The 21,317-nt window shown below is 38.8% G+C and overlaps 1 protein-coding gene and 1 long non-coding RNA gene across 2 annotated transcripts in view; one reads left to right on the top strand and one right to left on the bottom strand.

Moving 5' to 3' along the window:
* The window catches only part of FHIT (fragile histidine triad diadenosine triphosphatase), a 1,408,108-nt gene that overhangs the window by 407,783 nt on the left and 979,008 nt on the right, over window positions 1–21,317 (top strand). The gene's annotated exons all lie outside the window — the stretch shown is intronic.
* LOC129088305 (uncharacterized) lies at window positions 847–6,028 on the bottom strand. The gene is made up of 3 exons (XR_008530976.1): window positions 5,958–6,028; window positions 2,654–2,794; window positions 847–976 (listed from the first exon to the last, which is right to left on the bottom strand). It is a non-coding gene; the product is annotated as an uncharacterized LOC129088305 (long non-coding RNA).

Below are 21,317 nucleotides of genomic sequence, written 5' to 3'. Positions count from 1 at the left end.
AGTTGCATGACCCACAATCCACAACCCTTCCTGACTTTCAGACTCAGCCACCTTTTTTTCAGTGAAACCGAGCCTTTCAGAAAGGTAGAGAAACATTTTCCCAGGGTGAGGATGATATTAGGCACAAGAATAGAAGTTACTGGCTGTATTATACAGAAGCCACACACCACATCCTGAGTAACAGGCTTGGATGTGTTTTCTGATCAGTTTTGGTGGGATATATCTGAGATATGGAAGCCTCTCGAAAGTGTGGGGGTTAGGATGTATACAATGATAGAGTAATGCAATACACAAAGTGAAAACTATAGAAATGCAAGGAGAAATAAACAGAAACATAATAATGGATTTTAATTTCTGAATCTATGGAAAATCAAGTAGATAAAAATAATGTAAATAAAATAATTAATAAAGATGAACTAAATAATACTATCTAAATTTAGACCCTAACAATAGAGAATATATCTTCTTTTTATGGATCCTAGGAAAATTTGCAGTATATGTTCTTAATAGGTTACAAAGAAATTGCAGGAAATTTCAAGGTTGAAATAGTAAAATCTTCATCTTCTGATTACTATGCAATAAACTGGATATTCATTATCAAATCTTACAATCTGGACGTTTTGAAGTGCTTTGCTAAGCAACTCCGAATTTAAAGAAACATTCAAAACCCAACTTGAAAAAAATTTAGATGCCATTGATAATGAAAATATAACATGTAAACTAATGGGCTACAGCTAAAACTATGCTTAGAAGAAAATGTGTGGCCTTAAACACCCCAAAAAACAAAAACAAAAATAAATTGTCTTAGTCCACTTGTGCTGCTATAACAAAATACCATAGTCTGGGTGGCGTAAACAACAGACATTTATTTCTCACAGTTCTGGATGCTGGGAAGACCAAGATCAAAGTGCCAGCGGATTCAACATCTGGTGAGGGCCTGCTTTGTGGTTCATAGAGTTGATCTTGTGGAGTCCCCCTGCACAGAAAAAAGGGTGAGGGAGCTCTCTGGGGTCTCTTATAATGATACTAATTCCACTCAGGAGGCTCCCGCTGTCATGAAGCAATCACGTCTCAAAGTTCCCACCTCTAAACACCATCACATTGAGGATTAGGTTTCAACATATGAATATGGAGGGACACATTCAGTCCATAACATAAAGGAATTAAATATCTGACTTAAAAGAATAGCTAAATAAGTGGCAGACTTGCAGAAAGAACTAAATAACAAAGTCAAAATTAAGTTTTCTTAATTTTTTCCTTTTTGTTGATTTTTTTGGATGACACTGGTTAACAGAATTATACAGGTTTCAGGTGCACAAGTTCATAACGCATCACCTGTACACTGAATTGTGTGTTAACCAAGTCAAGTCTCCGTCTATCACCCTTTATCCTCCCTGTATCCTCTCCACCATCCCACATCCCACAATCACCGCACTGTTATCCATGTCTATGAGTTTTTTGTTTTTTTCTTTTTTGTTCAATTCCTCCACCCCCCGAAACCTGTCCCCCAACCCACTCCCCCCAACAGCTGTCAGCCTGCTCTCTATTGATGAGTCTGTCTTTATTTTGCTTATAGACCATTATGCAACGTGAAATAAGGCAGCCAGAGAAAGACAAGTACCACATGTTTTCACTCATATGTGGAATATAATGAAAAAAATGAACTAATAAGTTTTCTTATTTAAAAACAAATACAGCAAGTATGAATAAACCTAAGTGCTGTTTCTTTGAAAACAGTGCTAAACAATAAAATAATTCATTCACTAGCCTAATCAAAGAAAGGTAGGGAGCACAAAAACACAAAATTGAAAAGGGGGAAAGGAACCATGGCCAAGGAAGAAATTAAAAAAAGCAAAGGTGAACTTTTGTGAAATTTTTCGCATATAACTTCAAAAAAATCTTGATGGAATGAATTTTTCATAGGTAAATAAGTTACTCAAACTTACCCAAAAAGAATAAGAAAAACTTTAATGATACTGAAAAAATATAAGGAAATCATCAAAGATCTGCAAAAGCCCCAGGTCTTTATGCTTTCAGAGAAATTTATTTTGAACTTTTAAGGAACAGGTAATCGTAATACTATTTAAAATGAGAACTGGTAAGATTATTTTTATATCTGCAAAATGGAATGCTCTGCATTTGTTAGATAGGATGCAGAAATTCTGTATATGGCTATGTTAACAATCTCCAAAATATACTGCAGGGGCGGGAGGCAAGACGCAGAGCACTGTGTCTGTTTTACCACCGTTTGAGTCCATGTGTGTGTGCACATAGGTGTGTGTGTGTGTGCACATATTTGTTTCTGCACATTTATACTATCTATAAAAGAATATAAAAGCAACAGATAACAATAACTGCTTCTGGGGAAGAAATTAGGTAGCTAAAAGACAGGTCGGGGGTAGATACTTTTGTATTTTTTGAATTTCATAATATGTGCATATACTGCATTGTCAAAGAATTATGAAATTACACATAGCACAAAGAAGGAAATCTGCTGATGTTTTTATGAAGCAAACATCCCAGATACCAAAGTCTCATGATACCACCAAATAGAAAACTGTAAATCAATTTCAACCATAGACTTATTATGAAAACACATTAAAAGTTAGTAAACCAGAGTGGGTGGCTTAAACAACAAAGTTAATTATCTCACAGTTCTGGAGACGAGGCATCGAAGATCAAGGTGCTCACAGGTTTCCTCTGAGGATTCTGTCTTTGGCTTATAAATGACTGTCGTCTCCCCCGGCCTCACACGGCCTTCCCTCTGTACATGTCTGTGTCCTAGTCTTCTCTCCTGGTAAGGATACAAGTCGTTGACTCAGGACCCATCCCAATGACCTCATTCTAACTGAATCACCTCTTTAAAGCCCTTATCTCCAATCTCCGAGAATAGTCCTACCCTGAGGGACTGGTGGCTAGGACTTCCACAGAAGAATTCTATGCGAAGGTAGGGGGATGGCACACTTTATCCCATAACACCAGCCATGACTTCTCACTGACCTGAAAAGAATGATAAGTTACTTGTGTCCTGCTCAATTTTCTGCATTACGAACATAAAAAAAGAAAAAAATTAAACCCTCTGCTAAACTATCGATCCGCACTGTTTGTCAATTTTTTTCTAACCATTTTAGTTTTTATTGTCTTCCCCAAACCAAGAGACTCTCTGTGACTCAGGCCCTTTTGTGCCATCCAGCATCCTCTTGAGGAGAGCTGCAGCAACATGTTGCTTCCCTGCTCTTGTCCTTAAAGGGTCTTTGTACCACCCTACCCACCCCTCTTTTCCAGACTCGGTAACTTCCTCAGCTGCTAGGATCTCCCATAACATTACGAAGACTTAAAAACCCACAGGCTGGAAGATTTGCCAAGGTCATGCTAAAACAGAGGTAGTCTTCTTTTACAACTGAGGGGGACAGGACACTCATGATTTGATGACAATTTATAGCTTTGGAAACAGCAGTAAGTCAGCAAAGGCCTTTGAAACGGCAAAGAATGGATGTTTCTGGTCACTTCAGAACTGGGATGTGGGATAGGAAACTGCAGACCTTGTTTTCATTTTTAATTACCTTAATATGTGATACAAGTCAAAAGGTAGAAGAAACGTATGGAAAGCTGATTTTACTTATGCCTGAACTTCTGATAGCCTATATGTTTTAGGGACAGATAAATTTCTAGCGAAACTTCTTATAATAAAATTTTCATTGCTTTGAAAAATAATAACTTTTTTAGTTCTTCCAGGTAGATCAAGTAGACCCCGCAGTTAGAGTTACAATATCCTAAAGACTTAGCTTCTCAGTAATAATGGGTAAGAGACTTCACATTGCCATGGGCCAAAACTTTATTATTTGAAATTTAAAAAAGTTAGTAAATATAATTCATGATATGATTAAAAGAATATTAGCTTCTACCCTCACCATTATTTTTAAAAATCAATAGGTGATTTCATGGCAGGGAGATATGGGCCATTTGTTGCTTCATTGCAGTGGCAGGTGCCAGAGAACCACAAAGATCCCCCCAGGTAACATTCACCAATTTCGTGAGACTTCCTCCCTCCCTACTTTCCTTCCAGTGGCTCCACCTGCTGCCATCTTTGCAAGACCGCCTGGAGTTATTGACTTCACTATGCCCATTGCAAGTGGAAAGTTCAGCCTTTAGCCAATCATTGATTGGGGAGCCAGTGTGAAAGTCCAGGGCCATGCCCATGGGGGGAACACTCCTTTCAGAGGTCTGTACCCCAAATCCTACCCTTGTATAGCTTTTCTGCCTTCTCTGGTCCTGCTTCTTACCACTTCCTCAGCAATTTCTCTTGGGAGCCCTTCTCTACTAACTCAATAAATCACGAATCCTCTTCTTAGCATCTGAGCTGAGACTGAAGACATTTGAACTCTATTTTGAAGTTCTAGGTTTTTTAAAAGAAATTTATAAATATCCTATGTATGTATGTGTACATATGTATATAAAACAAATAATATACAGTAGAATAACTAGAATAAAATTATATTGAGACAGCAAGGAATTAAGGACTGGTTTCCTTTCTTTGGGCCTTCTTGTGTCTTATAGAAACTAGACTTTTTAATTTTTTAAAACCTGACTATAGCCTTGGCTATTCTAGTTTTAGTAAAAAAAAAAAAAATCTGCTCACCAGCTTCAGCACAACCATTCATTTTCCTGTATCTACTTAAAGTCCACTATTCAGATGCTCATAGCTAACGTATTGTGCACATTCATTCCTGACAACTTCTGGGGTTTATCTTGGTAAAACACAAACTATCAATTATCAGTGAAAAAAATTGTGTTATTGAAGGATAGCCTCTAAATGGAATTGCTAATGCCTGTGAAGAACCCCGCCTACTTTAAGAGGGTCCTGTATTATATGATTCCTTCAGAGTGGGTCTCAGTGGGCCAGTGAATTACTAAAAAGCACTTTGATCGTAGATTGCATTGGTGCCTCTGAGTCCAGATTTCATTGTCAAATGAAGCATGTCATCTGGGTGCAGCATCTTTGCATTTTTAATCATGTTTGATCTCCCAGGCTCTCATTTGCAACAGGTCTGCCGATCATCAGTGTGAACCAGCAAGGCTGTGTTGCAAATGTGTATGCTCCTCATGCACTTTATTTATTCTGGTAATTGTTGAAGCATTTATAACCCTTCTGTCTTTATCCTGAGTGTGTGCCTGCATTTAGAACCATAAATTTCTCCAGGTTTGAGTGGCTGTTAACAACATGGTTTTAATTGTAACCTACAGTGTGTGTGTGTGTGTGTGTGTGTGTGTGTGTGTGTGGATACACATCTGTATGCATGGATATTTAGTCTCACACACACAAATAGGGTAATTTATAGCATAATACACATACAGACTTGAAAAAAATTCCTGCACCTGTAACAAATAGCTGAGTCTTTTCTCTTTAGTGTAGTGCTGGGTGTTAGGGGAAAACCACGTGTAAGCTGTTTATTTCTGAAGTAGGCTGAGGAGGTCTTGTGCAGGAAGCTCCCCTGATCAGAAGCTGTTGTTTCTGCTGTTGGGACATCTCCTAGTAGCCCCTGAGATAGGTCATTCAATCTACTGTGCCTTTGTTTGAAACCAACCTGCCATCTGCAGTATCCTGGGGTCTCACTCATTAGTAAGTACTGATGGAGAGACAGCAATTTCGAGAAGAGGCACATATGCAACTGAATATAAAACAGTTTTTACAGAATAGGACCCGTGGTGGGGGGCCAGATACTATTACTGAAACAAGCCCCCTCCCTGGCGTCCTTCGTTACTATGTTTCTTTGCCCGCTGCCCTTAGTAATTGTGGCTTTGAATGTCAGAGTTTGGTAAAAAGGAGCTATTTATTCAAAGGTTATACATGTTTATAGTAATGGCAGAATGTTACCATTAAAATCCCACAGCCCCTTAAAACACCCACAAACACACGCAGTCCTGCCTTCCCCTTTGCCCACTCTGGCGTACCATACCTCAGGAAGAGAAATATAAGTCTAGCTCGTCTAGACTCCCGGATCCTCCCAGGAATCCGTGCTCCCCTGGGCGGGCCTCCCGCGGTTCCCAGCACCGTCAGCTGTCACCAGTTCTTAATCCAAAACCACGTGGCGCTTCCCCCTGGCCTGCCAGTAAGAGTCCTTTTACCCCTTTCCTTTCTGCACGGTCTCGCATTGTCCTCCCACACAGTCCTGCACTGTACTTATGCATTCTTTCAAACCGCTGAGAGCTCTGCATCGCTGCTACCTGTTGCTTTCCTGATACCTAAGCCGTGTGGTCAAGGTAGCCCCCTCTCTGCTCCCAGAACTGCATGGTTAAGCTCCAGCATGGCTGCTGTGCCTGGGTTTAAATCCTGGCATGAATCTTCCTCTGTAACCTTATTTCTGACTCCTCCCGCAATCATCTACACCTGCTAGGACGCTGGTATTTTTAGCCTGCCTTGGCTGCCACAGTTCGTCTGGGCAGGCATGGCCCCCGGGGCGTGGAGCAACCATCTCCAAGCTCCCACGTAGGTGCTGTAACCAGGGGGAACTGCCTCCCAGGTACATCCCCGGTCAAAGTCACTCCCATCTCCCTAGCTAGACTTGTTGATATGCAAAGTAACTGTTTTTGCATATTAGGTGTGAAGCTATCATGCTGTTATTGATATGCAAAATAACTCTAAATGGTCCTGCTCCATGGGTCCCTTCCCCCAGCCAGACTTGTGGGGTTGGGGGGGCCTGGGGCCCTTCTTAGCTGGCACCCCAGTTACACAGTGAATCATTACTTATATTCTGCTTCTGTTCTTTTTTATTCATGTCTTTCATATGGACGCTATTCATGGCTGATTGACTGACTGTTCTCATTCACTTTGCATTTTTAAAGGGAAGCAAAGATTTAGAAAAGTGAGATTTAACTGTGCACTGAAATGTTCTCACTTGCACTTGCCCTCATCTCATTCGGGGTTGGCATCTTTAATGTTCAACAGAAGACCTGAAATCTGTTTTTAGCTCCTTAAGTTCGGTACTGGGTGCCTCAGACATTTTCTATTGTATTCATATTTTGTTATTAGTTTTATCTATTCGATAAAATTATAAACCTCTTGGGGGCTGGGACTCTGCTTTGTATTTCCCTTGTACCCTCCAAAGTTTGTTGCATATACTAGTTAAGTATTGGGTGCCTGGGTGATGTAAATAATCATTAATTAGTCTACTTCTGAGATATTCATTCAGCTTCTGCATAGCTCAGTCACAGGTTGTAATAATGGTCAGGTGTGAAGTTTGAGTTAAATGTTTAATTCAGAAGCTCAAAGCGTTCATGTATGGGATTATTAGCTGGGTATTGTGTTTGGCTTGTGTTTTTTTCATGCATTTTTTTCTTTAGCTAAGAAACCCTTTCTTTAATGGACTCCAATGTGGGAAAGCAATATGTACAACAGATGAAAGGGGAGTTGCCCTGCTTGAAACAGGGGTAGAAGTTGTAGACAGAGCTTGAGCAGCCTCCTGTTCATTGCTTCCTCTTCTCTCCTGCGTCCTTTCCCCAAACATCCTCAAACAAGTGGTCAGTAAATCATTTCCTAGAGTTCATAGGGCTCCTTTGAGTACAGTTTTTAAACCATTTATGTAAAGAAAGTGTCTGACTCTATTATTACATTTGGTTCACCAACTTAAAAAATAGTATTCATTTTCTGTAGTAGGTTTATAGAAAAATTGAGCAGAAAGTAGAGTTTCCATATACTCCCTCTCCCCTTGCCCAAATTTCTCTTTTATTAACACCTGGTATTAGTACATTTATTATAATTGGTGAACCACTTGTTACAATTTAGTTAACCTTATTGTTAATCAAAGTCCCCACTTTATATTAGGATTGATCTGTGTTGTACAGTAGCAGATGTTTTCACAAATGCATAATGACATGTATCTACAATTATAGCATCATACAGAATAGTTTCACTGTCCTAAACATTCCCTCTGCCCCACCTATTCATTCTGGGCTCCAACATTTTTTAAGGTATATTATGTTCATAAGAGGGTGGTGGTTTTATCCCTTCATCACAGTTGGAAAAAACTCCAGGTTTACTTCAAAGAGGTAAATTGGGATTAGAAACTAAGATCATGATCCCCCTCTGATAACTCAGTAGACCATCTATAGCTTTTGTGTTTTGGGAAGAGCTATTATTTATTAGTGGAGCTAAATATCAAAGTAAATGTCACTGGAATGTTGCCATGCTTATTTAGAATATGTTGTGATGTACGAGGTCTGTCTGGAAAAAGCCGGGGCCATTATAAATATAGTAGCATCAATGTAACTTGGCAGCCAAGGAGAAGGACTGGAATGTGTATGTGTGAACAGATTTCACTGTACTAGTCAGTGGGGGCAGTAGACACCATTGAGTGAACATGTGTACTGTGTGGTTGTCACATTCGGAATGAGCATGTAGAGCAACAAATTTTCATCAAATTTTGTGTTAAGCTTGAACATTCCTCTGTGGAAACTATTAGGGTGATTCAGAAGGCCGCAGCTATGGGCAACTCAGTATTGGCAACTTCATCATGACAATTGGTCTGCTCATGTTTCAAATCTGGTGCAGAGTTTTTTGGCAAAACATCAAATCACCCAAGTGACTCAGTTCCCCTGTGGCCCAGATTTGACACCCTGAGACTTTGAGCTTTTTCCAACACTAAAACCACCCTTGAAAGGGAAGAGATTTCAGACCGTGGATGAGATTCAGGAAAATACAACAGGGCAGCTGGTGGCGACTGGGAGAACTATGTGGGGTCCCAGGGGTCTCCTTTGAAGGGGACTGAAGCATCATTGTCCTATGTGTAATGTTTCTTATCTTGTATCTTCTTCAATAAATGTCTCTATTTTTCATATTACATGGCGGGGTACCTCCTCAACAGATCTCACATTTGATTCTAATATGTATTAATATGTGGGCAAAGGTTAATTTTGACTATTTTCATGTCCAGATTCTAGACCTGTCCTTCCAAATACTGATTTGGAAAATATGTTTTTCTTACTTTTGAAGCCTCTCTTTTGACTTTGGTGCATTGTTAATTAAGCATGCAATTTTCAGAACAACGCTGACAATGAATACACAGTATTAATAAATCAACAAGACAAGTAGTTTTCAAAAATCACTTTATGTATACTTAATACCTCACTGACCTTTTCTGCAGTTACTTAAATCTTTTAAAAATTCATTTAATTTCAAAGCCAGAGTATTAGCCTATTTATATGTAAATTATCTTTAATTCATGCATTGATTTAAAAGACTAATCCAAAAGATCTTTTACCGCAAATGACCTTTTTGACTCTACACTAGTGGGAAAACTGTAAAATGGTTTCTTGGTGCCCTTGTATCTACCTGTGGTACAATATGTGCCAACTCTGGCTTGTATAAATCACTCAAAATTGTATAGTTTTCAGCCAGCATTGAATTATTAATGGTATAATTGTTCTAGTTACTATCAGAATTTCCACAGAACCATTTACTGGGATGGGTTTTTTTTTCCTTTTTATTTTCATTTTCAACAAACACATCTAATTAAAAGCTGTACTAAGAAATATTGTCTGTTAGTCAAATGATACAGAATTAGGTGCTTAGAAGTTACTGCCTGCAATAGCCTGGATGTTAAATAAGCTTAAATTTATGTTACTGCCCACCATACAAACAGAACAAATTAACATCAATATTCTGGTATATGTATACATACATATTTTATTCAACTTTTTGTTTTTTTCCTGTTTTTAGTTCACTTTAGGGAATGTCTTAAGTTAGTACTTCGTATCAAGTTATCCTCTGGGGATGCATGCAATTTGGAATTGATTAGTGTTTGTTATTAGTGGGTAAAATACAAATAATTTAGATTTTAATCATTGTAAAACATTTGAAGTATAATTCAATGTGCCATATATGATGCTAAATCATTATTCTTAGGAGAAATACAGGGTTAGGCTCCTAGGAGCCACTGACCATAACATTTTAGTTAACCGAACAAGACATATCTTTGTTTTATGTTGGTTTTTGTTTAAAGACACTTTATTTAATATATACTGTTAATTCATTAACATTAAACTCATGGCCAATAGCACTGTTACTTGTGCCTGAATGAAGCTTGTCAAACACTAGTATTTTCTCCGAAGGGCACAGCAGAGCTTTTTGGCACTTAGGGACATCAGGCAGCACTTCAGTACTACACTTGAGGGCCATTTTAAACAGCAAAATCACCAACAAAAGCACAAGAAATGTGAAAAACATGGTACTAAATGGACCACAAAAAAGACACTGGGACAGGAAGGCAGAGTGTCAGATTTTTGACCTCAGTAGGGAATGTCTGTGTCTGGCAACAAATTTTTTATGATTGTGCACATTCACTAATGGCTTCACAGTGCCATGAGTATTGATTTTGTGGTTACAAATAAACTTTAGTGAGTTGGCAAATTCACAAATACAGAACCCACAAATTATTAGGATCACCTGTACATGTATATATTCACTTATCTATTTCAGGTAAGGCAATGTGCAAGTGTGAGTGATTGTGAGTGATTTCAGGGTAAACAGGCAGACAGATGTTAAATAATTAATTATCGAAATAATTACCTAATTACAGCAGCAGTGCTAGCCGCTCTAGTGGAAGGGTACCAGGTGCTCTTCAAGCATGTAACACAGCGCCCCACCCGGGCTGAAGAGCAAAGGAGGGTTTCCCCGAGGGAGTAACATTTGAGCAGTGCTCAGAGGATGGATAAAGATGCAAGAAAACGGCATGTAATAAGCTGTGCTAGAGATTTTATGCCAATTCACATTTCCTGGTACTTCACTCTTCTCTTTTAGGTAGATTTGGTGCCATTTATATAAATATCTATTTTCCAATATGTGAAAGCCTTTTCCTTTACACCTGCAACAAGATTTCATCCACATAGCCATCACCGGAAGGGACAGCCTGCACTTCATCCCGTGGCTGGGAGCTGTAGCTAGACAGAAGAGTACTTCTCCCTTGCAGGGGAGGGACATGTCTCGAAAATGAGGAGACCTTTCTCTTCCACATCTTCTGTGTTTTCTTCTCCTTTTTGTTTTGTTTCCTTTCCTCCTCCCTCATTTCCTCCCTACTTTCTTTCTCTTTTTTTAACTGACTATTCTTTTAAAGGTGAATGGCAGGATTCTGGGAGATAAAAGAAACCTTCTAATTCTCCCCAGTGGGGTAAACTTCTCCCTGGAAGTTAAATAACCAGGTAATGTTGTGAAGCTATACCAATGCCTCTGGTTTCTTCCACCTCTGACTGAATCAACTCAGAGAACTCACTGAAAGGGATTAATTTTTAAACTCATTGAGTTGAGTTTAAGCACTTAAAAATACATTTTTTTTTTGTCTAGGCCAGTTCAGTAATATATAGACATGGCACCAGATGGAACAGGAAAATCAAGCCATTCATTCATGCATTCATTCTTTATTCACAAGTATTGGTCAAACTTCTACCTTGTGATAGGACCTGTGCAAGACTGTTGACATCAAGATGAAAAAGACATGTGCCTCTTCATACCTGTCTTCTCTCAGATTTGTCTGAAATAACACCAGCCTTTTTAGATGATAATTATAATTGTATATAAGTATCAATTAGGAACTTATTCTATGCCAGGTACGATGGTAGCATTTGACATGCTTTATCTTCACAGTGTCCCTATAAGGTGAATTCTGTTATTATCTCCATTTTATAGATCGAGTAACTGGCACTTAGGGATATGAAATAACTTATTTGAGGTCAGTGATTGGTTAAGTAGCAGGGCTAGAGTTTGAACCATCTCCGTTCTTAAGCATATTATACTACATTTTTTCCTGAAATCATTCTGAGTAACTTTAGGATGTTAGTTTAAGATGCCAATGAAAGATGCAAATCTAAAGTTTTTTTAATTTCCATAAGTTCCTTGTGGGTGACAGTCTTGATTCTTGCTTTCTTAACCGAAAGCACCTCCCTCTCCCCAAAACTTAAAGTAGAATGTGACACACAATAGGTTTTCAGTCAACCTATTTTGAGTGATTAAATTTCATTTTCCCTGGATTTGAGAGCAGGAACCAATGATGGATCTCCTCTGACGAGAATACTAAGGTTTCCCTTGGAACAAGTTCTTCAGCTTTGGGAATATTTTTTTTGCAATTGGGCTGGGTTTATCTTCAGTATTCTCAATTTTTTAAATTTTTAAAAATATTATAAAACAATTTTTGAATAAAGTTATATGAATGGTTAACTACCTTAGTACCTTCCATCTTTCATCATTCAGTGATGTACTACCTTTCCTCTTCCTTTCTTTGTGGAAGGCCTTACAGTTTTCTAAGAGCCATCAAGTGTATTTTATCTTGTGGCATTTCCCCCACAGACTTTGCAAAGCAGAGAGAACTAGGAATAGCATATAAACTTTGCACATGAGGAGACTGGGCCCTAGAGAGATCAAGTGGCTATGAGCTTGTCTCTTTTTAATTTGAAAAGCAGTGAAGAACTGCAAGTGGATGGGCCTTTTTCCTGTGATTCATTTTCCTCATTTTCCTTTCTTTCTCCTCTTTTCATGTTAACCTCCTCACTAATCTTTCTTTCCTCGGGACTTGATAGATCTTTGTGATTTGTTCTGCACTTGTAACGATTGTTTTCCTGGGTGTTTAATTCCTTTACGGATGTCCCACTGGTATGCTTCTTGCCTGGCACAGAAATAGTCTTGCAGGTCTTCTGTGTGCCTTTGGGTTGGCAGTGTAGTCCAGGGGCTGCCACAGGGTAAGCTTACGGGTTAAGAAATGACTTAAGAGTCAGTTACTATGAATCAGCAGGAGATAGCTAGCGTGCCTAGGCTCACAGGGGTGTCCTATCTTTTGGCATCTCTGGGCCATACTGGAAGAAGAAGAGTTATCTTGGGCCACTCATTAAATATACAAACACTAACAAAAACTGATGAGCAAAAACGTTTGAAGTAAATTTATGGTTTTGTGTTGGGCCATACTCACAGCCGTCCTGGGCTGCATGCAGCCTGTGGGCTGTGGCTTGGACACCCCTGGTAGAGACTAACCCTTGGCAAGCAACAAGAAAACTATTTAAAAATATAGTAAATGGATGAAAACGGGTAAACAAATGCATTCTCTATTCTTTTGCTGTTCTTCCTCTCAGGGAATATAAGTGTATTGAAAACAAATGTTGGACCTTGGAGGAGGAGAACTTGGATTATTTTTTCAATTGTTCACTGTTAGACATTTGTAAACTCACTTCTGTGCTGAGCTTCAATTCATTTCTCTATAACAGAGGCTTTCAAACTTCCCTTAGTTAAAAGCCAGAAGTACCCTTTTAAAGTACCCTTTGTTTAAATGATGGTCTTATTTGGATTGCTAAAAAATCACAATGATGTAAAAGGAGCTGTGTTGGTTTAAACAATGTCTTGTGTTTGGTACAAATTGACACAGTTTAGAAACCAGTGAGCAATAAAATGGACATAATAATATCTGTTCTGTCCAGCTCTCTGAGTCCTCTTAAGGGTCATATGAAATAAGGTATGTGAAAGTTTTATAAAACGTACTTTGTTCTATCGATTATGATATCATTAAGATAATTTTACCATTTTCATATCTTTCTTAAGCTCGTCCACTAAACATGTAACTGCAAACCCAGACTGAAAAATTTAGTCTTAAAATTGTGCAGCCACATTTGAGTAGGAATGTTTTAATTCAACAGGAAGACTGAGTTCAAAAACACTTGTAAAAATACTAATAAAGAAGGCTACTGAAGGCAAAATGAGGGTATAGCCATATGAAAGGAGATGGTATTAAGCCAGAAATTGGGCTAGCATTCTTTGGCATTAATTAAACTTGTAACATCACAATAATTCCACTGTAGCTTTAGTCTGGGAAGCCATAATCTAGCTCCCAAGTGAATAAACCATAAGGCCAGAGGCCGAATAGTTTAAAAAAGGGAATTAGATGATTATCTTGTAAACTAAGGGAACAATGATATTGTGACTTAATTAGAAAACTTGGTAGCAAGCTCTAGTTACAGCTAAAGTCTGAAAGCAGTAGCCAGGTCATTTACAAGATGCTGCAATGGTTTAATTTATCAGAAAAAAAGAAAAATTATCAAATGGCCACTGACATCTAAGGGTTGAGATTCAAGGAAAACAGACATACTTTGATGGCACACAAATGGTAGCTGGGGGAAAACACGAGGGAGAATGATTTAATTAAGTGATTATAAAGACTAATGGAATGAGCAAGGGGTGCTTCCTCAGTGACCAAGGAAATTCTATTGAAAGGTATTAGACACCCATATGACCAGAGGGTTAAATCTAAGCAGATGTTTGGGCTTAATTGGACCCAGAGCTTGAGAGTAGTGTGTGCAGTAATAAGTAGCTACTCTAGGTTTTGTCCCTGGGTTAGTTGTTCTGTTTTGACTGTTTTGACATTTCTTTGATTTGACTATTGCAGATCATAACTGTTAATGTCTATCTTTTTGCCTGAAACATTTGATTAAAGTTTGATATTTTCCTTGAAATTCTCATTATTTTCTTATGACACTCCATAGGTAACTTGATAATTTTGTTCTGGTTAGTGAGTTTTCCTACTTATGTTTTGCTTATGATTCTATAGTGTCTAAAAAAATAAATATAGATGAGGTGTGAGCAATCCACATAGTCTATCATCTGTACGTTTAATTTTTACCTTAGTGATATTCTGCATGTTTCTAATTATTAACCCAGGTCCTGTACACACATCATGGGGACAAAGAGTTTCAATGGTGACTTTTTTTTTTAGAGTGCAGCTTCTAGGCCATAGATAGTCATGGGAAAGTCTAGACAAACTTACTGGTTCAACTTAGAAATCTCTGTAAATTGTTAGTACCACGTATGTTTTTCTCTTCACAACACTGTTAAGAATTTGTCAACAGTGCCTGTCTTAATCCATTGTTGCTGGGATTGGGCTCCTCTGAGTTTCCAGCAGAAGAAAGCCAAAATTGGGTCTGCAGATTTTCAGCTTGATGACACTTTGGCTTAACGAAAATTCTTGAAGAAGAGAGTGTGACTTTTTTTTTTAATTCTAGGTTGGTAAAAATGAACAATTTTGCATAAGAAATAAATCCTTGGCATTAAGATAAATGAGAAGCACCAATGATGTGAAACTAAGTTTGCTCTGAAATAGAGAAGGGGCTGAGTAGAATTCTATGGGAATTCACATGCTGGAGCTAAATCTTTAATTGCTGCATCAAGAAGTATGCCTTTTCTTTTCCATAAAATGACTATCTATTTAAGTATTTTCCTTCAGCAGTTTTTTGAGCAGCCTTCTTTAGTGACCTAGCTTGACCCTGTGCTTGTAAATTTGAAGCCTGAGAAGCAATGAGACCCTCTGCTCTGGGACAGAGGGTGTTGTGGATGCCCCTACAATTTGCCTAAGTTATGCAGTCACTCACACTTGGAAATGACCCAATTCCTGGCAGCCTTGCCTACTTTAACACACAGACTGCTTGCTCTATTCCTGTCTTGAAATTACTCTGACAGATTTCTTAAAACTTTGGAAGAGCTACACATAGTGTAACAAAGAAGAAGAAGAAGAAGAAGAAGAAGAAGAAGAAGAAGAAGCAGCAGCAGAAGCAGCAGCATCAGGCAAAATGATTGTTGAAGAATGGGATAGATAGATAAACATTGGGTTCAAAGCACCAATGTGTCCAGGGAAGTACTTACAACTCGAAAGTTAAATGAAGAGCTAGGCTTTTGACTTAGCAAAAGACGTTGCCGTGTTGACCTACAGAAAAGCATATTTCATACAATAAATAGACCAGCCTTAGGGTAAGAAAGAAGATTTGAGTTGGAAAAGGAGTGAAGATGGGATTCTATAAGTAGGAATTGGTCTCTGACTACTTATATCTTGGAGGTGAAGAGGGACAATAGTGATTCCACAGAAAATGTTGCCAGATTAAGGTTTTCCTAGAGGGAAATGTTAAGTTATAAGTGGCTCAAACAATTATTCGTCTACCAGAATCTCCTCTGACTAGCTTATAAACAGGAATTTACTGAAAGATATGAGACTTCTCAAAACATTACTGGGAATCCCAGAGAAGCAGGCTTGAGACTAAGGGTCCAAGATGAATGCCCAAAACTATACTGCAGAACTGGCATGATGAGAAAGCAGCCATAGATGCTGCACCTTGCTGCAGAACCACGCTGTGGAGCTGACTGATGGGGATGGTTCTGCTGGAGAACCACGCTGTGGAGCTGACTGATGAAAGATCCGTCACCAGCCCCTTGCTGGATGCCAGAAAATCTTCCTGACTGTAACCCCTATGAATAACAAAGATTTGATTTTACTACAATTTTTCCTATTATCCCTAAAAACTGGACATTTCTCCTGCTGCCAACATAAGCAAAATAGGTACCCATACTATATTAATTTTACTCATTGTTCACTTTCTTATTGCAGTGAGCAGACAGAAACATTCTCAATTTGGACAGCATTTAGATTCACTTACCCATTTGGTTGAAATGCAGTATACTTTATATGAAAATGTTTTTATTATCCTTATGTTATCTTAAAAATCTATTTATTTTTTTTAAAGCTAAGGGTAGAATCTCTCGATGTTAACATTTGTAAGCTCATCTCAAGATGTGTATTTTGCAAGGCAAATGGGTCAATGTTAGATTAAATTTGGGAAATGATGGAGTAAAGAAACAAAATTTCTTCAATTTAGGATTAGGATGGATATGAAAAATATCTTAAAAGATATTTAGTTTGCCACATTTCCTAAAGTATTTGGGCCATGGAACCAATTATACAAAGGATGCTTGTGTTCTAAGGAATGCAGTTTGAGAACTACATTAGACTGTAACCCTTCGAGGACAAGGATTTTGACTCATCCATATCTGTGTTCTTATACCTAGCCCAGTGCCTGGCATACATTTATTGTCTTATCAGAATGATGCAAGTCAAAGGTCTTTTTTCAATCCTAGTTCCCATTGTTATCTTTGATGGTCTGTGGAGTTCCACTTGAATCTTTCGTATCTCTTGAAGTCTTGGATTCCTTGTCTACCATTTGAAAAGGCTCCCCTGTTAAAATGCTAACTTTTATTTGGGTTCATCTGAAATAATGGAATTCTAAGGGACAAAATATTATAATATGTTGCAGGATAAAATTATTAATGTATGGATATTGATCTTTACCATTTCCCTAGCTTCTATGTAGGAAGAAATTTTGTCCCCTGGGCAAACTCCCAGGTCTTCTCAAAACTAAAGAAAGTGGAAGAAAACTAAAGAAATTGAGAGGTTGTGTTGAACTACATAATAAAGAGTTGAGAGATGAAGAGAGCAAGCAGGAGAGGCTGCCCAGAGTAGGTGTTGGAGTGCCTGGGTCAGGGCCAGGAGGGAGAATGGTCATGAGCCAGCTGCTAACCACGGAAAGGATCTTGAGAAAGGCAGCAAAGAGAAAAGAATAATTTTATGGTGTTTTCTACTCATTAAGAATAGTCTCCTTCATTTTTCATTTTGTTATGTCTCTAAGTAAAAACGAAGAATTTTCTGCATCCTGGATTGTATTTCTCTCTGTTTATGTAACCATGACTGGGTCACATGGGTCCCAGGGTTATTAGTGAAGGCCTATTTCATTCACTTTTTTTCCTCCCTGGCTTTTCCCTCAACTTTTCCTAATATCCTCACTCCTCAGCCAAAATTGGTGGGCTTCAAGTCATTTCAGATGAAATTTTACACACTGATATTAATTTTAGTTTAAAAGGAAACTTGGTTTACATTTTGAACATCTGTGAGTCTGTGGCAAATTCCTTTTTGATAAAGTGCCCAGTCTCCTGGTGTCTAAACTTCCCTTTTCTAATGTAGCAGGAAAAAAGACTTTTGAGGTTCTCTGATGATTTTCAGGGGAGCATCCTTCCAGGCAGCGCAGGTTCAGTGCTGCTCTTCACTGATGGGAGGTCACTGGCACTGGCTCTGACAGCATGTTTAGAAGCTGCCTTATTTCAGTTTCCTGGGAACTTCCATCCCCAGGACTGGTCTTTTGTCTTTAAATCTTTTGAGCTTTACATCTTGCAGTTCCTCTTTTTGCCTTCTGATGTCCATTCATCTAACCTGTTGAGAGAAGTTATCTTCTGCTTTGCTGTGGCTAGTACCATTGAGGCAAATCTCTGACTGCTCACCTAGCTTACAAAAAGCAAATGTTCCCATCCGAAAATCCTAGCTTTGAAGCTAAGTTGGTAATGCAGTGTGTTAACTCCATTAGTACTTTCTTTGGTATCAGGAAAGACCGAGTGTGACCAGAACCTAATCCTGTGATTTTTTAATTTTTTCATACTTCCTTGCTCTTAATTTTTTACAAGTATTATATAGAATGAGTAAAGATACTCATTTTTAGTCCCAAAGGACTATGTTTAATACCCTGCAATTTAGAGGTAGGAAGTCACATAAGGTTAAGCCTTTTCTCCATAGTTTGCCTGGGGCATGCCAATTTCAGGGGTCTGGGTCTGCGGTTGTCACTACTTAATGGCAATGAAAGTTAAAAGAGCTTTTGCCCTGCAGTCGACTGTTCCATTGTTAATGCAGTCCATCCACTTACTCGCCCACCCACCCATCCACAACCAAGGAAATCTTATGTCATGATGAAATTGTCCCTCTAGGCTCTGTTTCTAAAAAGCATTCTGGGAGTTTTCTGCATCCTTGACTGGACTGTTATAAAACCCTTTTGTCAGATGCAATTATAGTGTATGTAGCATGTGTGTATGCACATATGTTTTCTCACCTGGACTGGAGAGTTCTACCCTGAGGGATTGCTAGCACCGCCCCATCAACTCCTAGCCCCTCAGGATGGTGGAAATGACAGGTGGAGGGAACACAGCATAATGGAGAGTGTGCTGGACTGGATGCTTGCAGACAGGCTTTCCAGACCTGCTTGTACCACTAATTTTCTGTGCAACCTTGGATGACTTACTTAACCTCTCCAGGGGTCAGTTCTTTCACCTGGAAAATGGAGTTAATAACACCTGCCCTTCTTGACTCAGAGGACTATAGGGAAAATAAAATGAGATCGTGGATGTATGGGCAGTGTGAAATGGATAAACCCAGGCTTCTACAGATAAACTTCAGGGTGCCTGACAGAAGGGATATCTTTATCTGGAGTAAAAGGCAGTGTTAGCAGGAGTGGCTAATATGGAAGAGTCTTCCGCCTCATTTCAAATTAAAATGCTATACTGGGCAAGACAGCAAGCAGCCCTGTATTTTGAGTTGTTTATCTGCTAAGCAAAGTGAATTTACTGCTTTTACTCACCTAAAGGTTACCCAATCACATTCTAAGTCTGTATTAGCAAATACATTTTTAAAGACACAGCCTATCACCTACCACGTGGCTTGGTGGTTAAGCACAGGGACTTTGGCATCTTTCAGACCTGGGACCAAATCTGGTTTTATACTTAATAGCTGTGTGTCCTGGGACAAGCTATTTGCTCACTCTAATCCTTAGTTTTGCCATCTACAAATGGGCACCAATATAGTACTTAACCTCCGTAAGATGGAGATAATGCACTAAAGTGCTTCCCACACTGCCTGGTACATAATGCGAACTCAATAAATGCTAGATATTAGTAAAGAGCAGCAGCTGTGGTGTAAGGGCAGCTGTTTTCTTCCTTGTGCTTTCCTGAGCTTCCATATGGTCTATAATGACTTTATTGAGATATAATTGACAAAATAATATAATGACTTTTAAATGATCAGATGTAAAGGTTTATTATTTTTTTTCAACTATGAATGAAGAAGAATTATGGTTGTGTATTGGCACAGTGAGCCTGTCATGGCAATGCTTCCTAACATTTCTACTGAGCTATGTAACTTACACAGTGATTTTACATATGTTGTCCCATGCAGCTCTTAAAACCCACAGACAGAGTCAGTACTACTCACATTATATGCTACAGGTCTGGAGGCTGAGGACCACAAAGGCATGTATAGTTACACAGCTCATGAAGTAGTAGACCTCAGAAATCTCCAAGATAACTGCAGTCAGTGGCAATGAATGGACATCCAGTTACAAGTGTGTAAGTCAGGATTCTGCAGAGAAACAAAACCAGTAGGGGACCTAGTTCTCATATCTTTATATCTCATGTATATATACATACACATGTGTTTGGAATATAAATATATTACATATTAATATATATTAATATTATATGTATATGAAGATCTGTTCAGAAAAATTCTAGCCATTGTTAATATAACGAGAACAGTGTGTGTGACATTGATGTAACCTGGCAGCCAAGGAGAGTGGACCAGAGTGCACATGCATGAACAATGATAACTTCACTGTACTAGTCAGTGGGAGCAGTAGATGCTGTTGAGTGAGCATGTGTACTCTGTGGCTGTCATGTTCAAAATGACCAAGCAAGTAGAGCAACAAATCTGCATCAAATTTCATATTAAGCTTGAACATTCCTCTATGGAAACTATTCAGATGATTTCAGAAGGCTTTTGGAGGATGCTGCAATGAGTGCAGCATGAATAAAAGTGTGGCACAAATGCTTCAAAGATGGTCAAGAATGTTGAAAGTGATCCACATTCTGGAAGACCTCAACAAGCAGAACACCTGAGAATGTTGAACATGTATGAGCTGCAATCAACAAAGATCAGTGACTAATAGTGCAAGAACTAGAAACCCATCTGGGGAATCCAAAAACTACTGTGTCCAAGATTTTGACGCAGGATCTTGGCATGAAACGTGCTGTGGCAAATTTCGTTCTGTGACCTCTGCTACCAGAGCAAAAGGAACATCATGCTGTAGTTGCTAATGACTTGTTTCAAACTGCTACCAATGAACCAGCTTTCTTCAAGAATATCCTAACTGGAGATGAATCGTGGGTCTGTGGCTATGATCCAGAAATGAGGTCCCAGTCGTCCCAATAGAAGTCGCCTGTTTCTCCATGCCCAAAGGAGGAGTGGCTAAGTCGCAACAAGGTCCAGACATTGTTAACTGTGTTTTTTTAATTAGAAAGGTGTTGTCCATTAAGAGTATGCACCTCCAGGCCAAATAATTAATAAGAAGTACTACCTCAATGTTCTTCGTCAGTTGGCAGATGCAATATGACAAAAACAGCCACAGCTATGGGCACCTGGTGACTGGCAACTTCATCATGACAATGCACCCGCTCTTGCATCTCGCCTATTGCAGAGCGTTTTGGCAAAACATCAAATCACCTAGGTGACAGACCCCCAACAGCCAAGATTTGATGCTCTGTGACTTCTGGCTTTTCCTAAAACTAAAATCACCTCAGAAAGAGAAGGGATTTCAGACCATCAATGAGATTCAGGAAAATACAACGGAGCAGTTGATGGCATTTCCAACAAAGGATT

Source organism: Pteronotus mesoamericanus, unplaced genomic scaffold (genome assembly GCF_021234165.1).
Source record: "Pteronotus mesoamericanus isolate MK-2021 breed Mesoamerican mustached bat unplaced genomic scaffold, CSHL_Meso_final scaffold_54, whole genome shotgun sequence".
Lineage (NCBI taxonomy): Eukaryota > Metazoa > Chordata > Mammalia > Chiroptera > Mormoopidae > Pteronotus > Pteronotus mesoamericanus.
This window is presented reverse-complemented; position numbering and strand designations above follow the sequence as displayed.